This window comes from Monodelphis domestica, chromosome 3, assembly GCF_027887165.1.
Source record: "Monodelphis domestica isolate mMonDom1 chromosome 3, mMonDom1.pri, whole genome shotgun sequence".
Lineage (NCBI taxonomy): Eukaryota > Metazoa > Chordata > Mammalia > Didelphimorphia > Didelphidae > Monodelphis > Monodelphis domestica.
Genome location: NC_077229.1, coordinates 73,816,619 through 73,822,785, shown reverse-complemented (window position 1 = coordinate 73,822,785; position 6,167 = coordinate 73,816,619).

The window sequence follows — 6,167 nt, the reverse complement described above, 5'->3', positions numbered from 1 at the left end:
TATTACTTTGTATGAAAAAATTAATGTTGCAACTGAATCAGCCAATGCAAAAAGTCTGTAGATAAAAATTATTGTGAAAATAATTCTCTTGTGGCAGTATCATGGTATATGTCCTGATTTAACTGAGTTCTATTCTTATTAAATTAGTTTTGATTAGGCTTTTCAATTTCCTGAGTATCTATTCATTGGCAATAAGGACTCATTTAGGCTTAGTCTATAGGTGATTTCATTAGCATTCTTAGTCACAAAGTCACAAAGATTTCCTTTTAATCTCACTGTTTCCTGAGTTGAAACTTCAAAATGTATAAACCTTCCTGGTACTGAGAAGCAATTCAGTATCTGAACCTTGTTTCTTAAAAATATTGCTTAGAATTTATTATTTATATGTATTGCTTCCCCCCTTTTGGGCACTCTTTTGCCAGGTTCTTCTGATCTAAATTCTTACTCCTTTTAGGAAAAGGATCCTCTTTGAACTTGCTTACACATTCACAATGGTTAAAAATTTCTCTCTACCTTCCCAATTCCCATATTTTAGGCCTTGTCTTTCTAAGGCTTCCTTCATTATATGATTACAGAAAACTTGCTATAACAGGAGGAAAGTGGGAAGTAACTTAAAATGAGGGAGAAATGCTTCCGTAATTTGGAATATTAATGCCACGAGTAAATTGGTAAGGATTAGCAGTCACCTGTAGAGCTTGACAGGAACTTAGCTGAGCCATTTCTCAGCCCTTCCATTTGTCCTTGTGACTATCAATACCCAATTTTCCTCCCTAGCATTTCTTTTCCCAATGATCTTCCCATACTATTCACCCTTAGATATCAATTCTCTCTAACCATGCTCAGGGTTCAAAATAAATTATCTTCTGTTATTAACAATTATTTCTAGGCTCCATCCTTTCTTTCCTAGACTCTTCTGATACTACTTTGAGATAAATACATTCTGCGATTTTAGGCCTATACTGAAATAGCACTGCAATCTCTGCTGCAAACTCTCAAATGAACAGATATTACCTTTAGACATTTCAACTAGGCGTCAATGTGGAAATCTAGAAGTCCCCAGTTTATTTAGGAGGTAGAAACCCCAGGTTTTGACCTTGTCACTGGAGAGGTTTCCCCCTGAGGAAAGGCCCTACCACCAGACAATAGACATCCACTTCAGCTTTGGTGCAGTAGGTAGTGAATCAGTCTCACAAGCTGAAGTTTGATCCTCCAAAGGAGGGTGTGCTATACTGGGAAAGGCTTCTGGAGACAAAAGAGCTACTTGATTTCTGATGGGGCTTAGCTCCCATCTGAAGTGGATGTCTATTGTCTGGTGAAGTGGGACCTTCCCTCAGGGGCAAACCTCTCCAGTGACAAGGTCAAAACCTGGGGTTTCTACCTTTAAACTAAGTAAACTGGGGATTTCTATATTTCCATGTTGACAGATCCAGCCATTCTAGATGGTAATTTGGAACTATGCCCAAAGGGTGCTAAAAGACTGTCTGCCTTTGATCCATCCATAGCACTGTTGGGTTTGTACCCCAAAGAGATCACAAGGAAAAAGACTTGTACAAGAATATTCACAGCTGCGCTCTTTGTGGTGGCAAAAAATTGGAAAATGGGGGGATGCCCTTCAATGGGGGAATGGCTGATTGTGGTATCTGTTGGTGATGGAATACTATTGTGCTCAAAGGAATAATAAAGTGGAGGAATTCCATGGAGACTGAGAATGACCTCCAGGAAGTGATGCAGAGTGAGAGGAGCAGAACCAGGAAAACATTGTACACGACTGATACACTGTGGTTCAATCAAATGTAATAGACTTCAATGGGAGTAGCAATGCAATGACCCAGGATAATTCTGAAAGACTTATGAAAAAGAACACTATCCACATCCAGAGGAAGAACTGTGGGAGCAGAAACACAAAAGAAAAACAACTGCTTGACCACATGGGTCGATGGGGATATGATTGGGGTTATAAACCTTAAATGAACACCCTAGTGCAAATATCAATAACCTATGGAAATAGGTCTTGATCAATGACATATGTAAAACTCAGTGAAATTGTGTGTCGGCCATAGGAGGGGATCGGGGAGAGGGGAGGGAAAGAACATGATTTTTGTAATTCTGAAAAAATACTCTAAATTAATCAATTAAATAATTTTTTTTAAAATAATAAAAAAAGAAAGGCAATACTTCCAGTGAAATCTTGGGGGCTCCTTCAGATTTCTTGTAGAGACGTCTTTTTGGAGAATTCTTCAGATTCTAGGTTTCAGGGAAATCTTGTCCAGGCTTTGGCCGCCTAAGTATTGTCTTGTGATAATAGTTAATGTTCCAGGGGTTCTGAATAAATTCCCTTTTAACAATAAATATAGAAAACTTAATCTTAATAAGTTTTAATCACTTCACCCATACTCCAGAACTGGGGTGATAAAATGCAGGGCATCCTTAGAAAATTCTGTGAAAGGAAATCTTAGTTCTCTTTCTCTGTTCTGAGTTTATACTTGTGAAAAGGGAATCCTTTGTTCTCTTTGCTTAGTTGGAGTTGAAATTTATGGCTAATACTAACTTAAGTACCTCACTAGATTGTGAAGATGGGATTGGCTCTACTTTGGCTACCTTTTAATTGAATCAACACAAAGCTTGAACTAGGTGGAGGAGCTCGAAAACCACTTAGTGAATTCATACCCTAATTGGTGCTAAATGAGAAGCTAGCAAGATGCTTGGAGAGCTCCACACTTTTTTCTAACTCAAACAGCCAGAAACTTTTGAATTCTTTTAAGAGTTCATACACTCAGAAATGTGTGAGTCCAAAGTTGACAACTCAGAAATTGGTGAATCCTAGGAGGAGACTTAACACCTTTATAGGTGTGAAGTCAATCCCACAGACACTGCTCCTGGGCAGTGCTGGACAATTTGGAAACTGTGATTGGCCCCTGTGAAAAGGGGCAGGGACAGGAAACCACCATAAAAGCCAGGAAATCCTTGCCTGGGTGAAGTTGAGTCTCCAGGAGAGTGTCTTCTGGAGGTGGTCTTTGAGGGAACCTTGGGAACTTAATTGGAGACTGCAGCTGTGGATCTTGACTTCAACTTACACCCTGACTCCTGGACTACTTTGTTGGGTGAGTGAAAAAGGCTGACTGCCTTCCTACTTTCCTAAGAGACTAGTTGCCTAAGAGACTAACTTCCATCTTGGAGGAGGCCATGTGGTTACTCACTCCAGGCCCTCCTGGCTGAGGATTAATATAGATATTTTCTCTAACCTTTCACGTTTCTCTATTTTTTCCCCCTCTATTTTGGTAAATTAACTTCTGACTTGAGATGTAATAATTAGGGCAACCATGTTATTTCATATATTTTAAGTCCAACCATTAAATTTAACCCTTACATTTCCCAGGTGGGAAATATCTTTCCCGAATAGTGGTGTTAACATGGAATCTAGAGGTCCCCTGACTTGTAGCTTGGAGAGATTTGGTGATCCCCAGTTTATTTAGTTTGGAGGTAGAAACCCTGGGTTTGACCTTGTCACCATCAGAGTTCCTCTCTGAGGGAAAGTCCTACTTCACTGATCTCAGACTAACAATAAACTTTAAGATGTTTAGAGACTCTTCTAGCCTCCAGAAGCCTCTCCCAGTAGATCACACCTAGGCACTGCCTACTGCACCAAATCTTGTCTATTGTTAGTCTGAGATCAGTGAAGTAGGACTTTCTCTTAGGGAGGAACTCTCCAGTGACAAGGTCAAACCCTGGGTTTCTGCCTCCAAAGTAAATAAACAAATCCCTCCAAGCTACAAGTCCGGGGACCTCTGGACAGTGGTCATGTGCCAATAATCATCTATCAGAAAAATAATGCTCATAAAATAAATAAATGCCAAATCAGGTTAGTTCTTTCTGCTTAAAAAGGAAAAATTAAAGATAAATCATTATAGAAACTGATCAGGATTCACTGGTCTTTTAAAAACAAAAACTTATCTATTGTAATGGTTGCACTCTGGAAATTTACCTTACCAACGCCAAAAATCAGGTTATAATTCATGGTCTTTTTACTTTTTCAAAAAGTAAAACCCATAAAATTTCTTACTAAACACAAAATTCAGAATCACTAAAGGAAAAGTTTAAAATTACCTTTAAATCTGAATAACTATCCAATTCCCTTCTCTTCATTTCTCTCCGCTTGGCCTCAAACCCCTTTGGCCTAAGGTTAAAGCCACTCCTTGAGAGGACAGTTGGTCAGTTTCAGGGTTTCCTTACCATTTAAAGGAAACTCTTTTTCCAAAGATGCAATGACCAAAAATGAACTATCTTTACTTCAGAAAGCATGTTAACCCAAAAAACCTTGCTCTTTGGAAACAAATAACAGCTTGACAAAAATGTGAAATTACAGCACTCAAATAACAAAGTTAATAACTAGAATAAAATGCATCTCACTACCAACATTAAAAATTAACTGCACTTGGCATATAATATTTCACACATTAACTATACCAAAACTGGGAGGAAAAAGATTAAAGTTATGAATTTCTGAACCTCCTTTTGCCTCCTGCTTGGTATTCACATATCTGGATCCAGCTCCTGTCTTGCCTCTTCAGTTTTTGGGAGGAATTATTATCCCAACTTTATAGACATAGATATAAATAAAACCCCACAGAAAATTGAAAAAATCCAGAACTTAAGTTCTTAAGCTTCTAGGAGAAGCTTTTTCACAAAAAATTTACAACCATTCAAACCTTAAGCCATAGCATCTCACGCTGGGAAGAACCTTTCTCAATTTTAATCAACTTAAAGCAGTTATCCAGAACATCAAATGAACATTCAGGCTCCCACATTCATATTTCCCAGTTCCCCAGGAGGTATGTAAGTTTCCCAAATTCTATGGTGCTTTGGAGCTATCATCTAGTGCAGTGGTACTCCCAGGGAAAGTGTGCCAGAGTGCCAGGGCTTTCAGCTGTGTGGTTTGGGGCAGGTGACTTGATCACTATCCCTCTCCGATCACTATCCCTCTCCGGATTAAAGACTTGTTTTTTTGACTATTTAATTAAGTTCTGTGTTTTTTCCAGGTTAACACTAGCAGTAACCTCACTGGGTTGTTGTGGGGCTCTTGTGAGATTTAATTAATTTCCATAAACATTGATAAACTGAATTCTCTACTTAGAGAAAGGGGTATAAAAACTAAAATGAAATAGTCCCTGCCTTCAATGAGCTTGCATTCTATCAGAGGATAAGGTATCTAGAGTTTTTCCATCTTTTAGGTGTTGAAGAGTTGGATAGAAACCTAGTTTTGTCATAAGGACTTCCTGGTTCAATTCAGTTTCAGGTCCCCCTACAGCCTCCCCTCCCCCCCAATTCATTTGTCCCAGGCCATTGCTCTTTTTTAAAAAACAAATGAGGAAGTCTCTTCACATCACTTTCATTACCAAATACAATGTTACCTAACTTTTATATAGTGCTTGCTATGTGCCTTCTCATTTGATCCTCACACAAACCCTGAGAGGTAGGCACTAACATTATTATTCTCATTTTACAGAGGAGGAAATTGAGGCACACAGAGGTCAAGACACATTCTCAGGGTCACACAGTTACTGTCTGAGGCTATCCACTCACCGGGCAGCTCCCTTTTCCTTTACTAAGTGAGCCATCCCTTGTAACAAAATATTCAGAGATTTAGGTAACTGATGATTCTCATAGTTTTTAAAAAGGCATAAATGAGCATTTTTTTTTGGAGGAAAAAAAACCAAAGAGATAGTCCTTGCCCTCTAGGAGTATAAACACAGATAACTTCATTACATAAGTACCTTGTGACCTTGATCAATTCACTTTGTTCCTCTAGGGCTGTAAAAGGAGTAGGTTGGACTAGATGGGTTCTAAAATCTTTTCTGCCTCTAAATGTATAATCTCAAAAATGTGGGGAGAGGAGGGAGAGGAGGATGGGAGGAGAGGAGGAAGGCTGGTGGCTATAGCAGGTTAAGCTATTTCCATTTTATTTAATTCTTAAGTGTGTTGAGTAATCTGCCCGTTTCAATTAAAACAAAAATGGTCAAAATAGATTTTATATACAAAGATTTAATGTTTATGTGCACACATTTCACATATGTATCATATGTGATCATATGTACCATATATAATATAAATATAGAATTATAGAATATATCCATTCAATTGGGCATATTGAGATAGAGTAAAATAAAGTC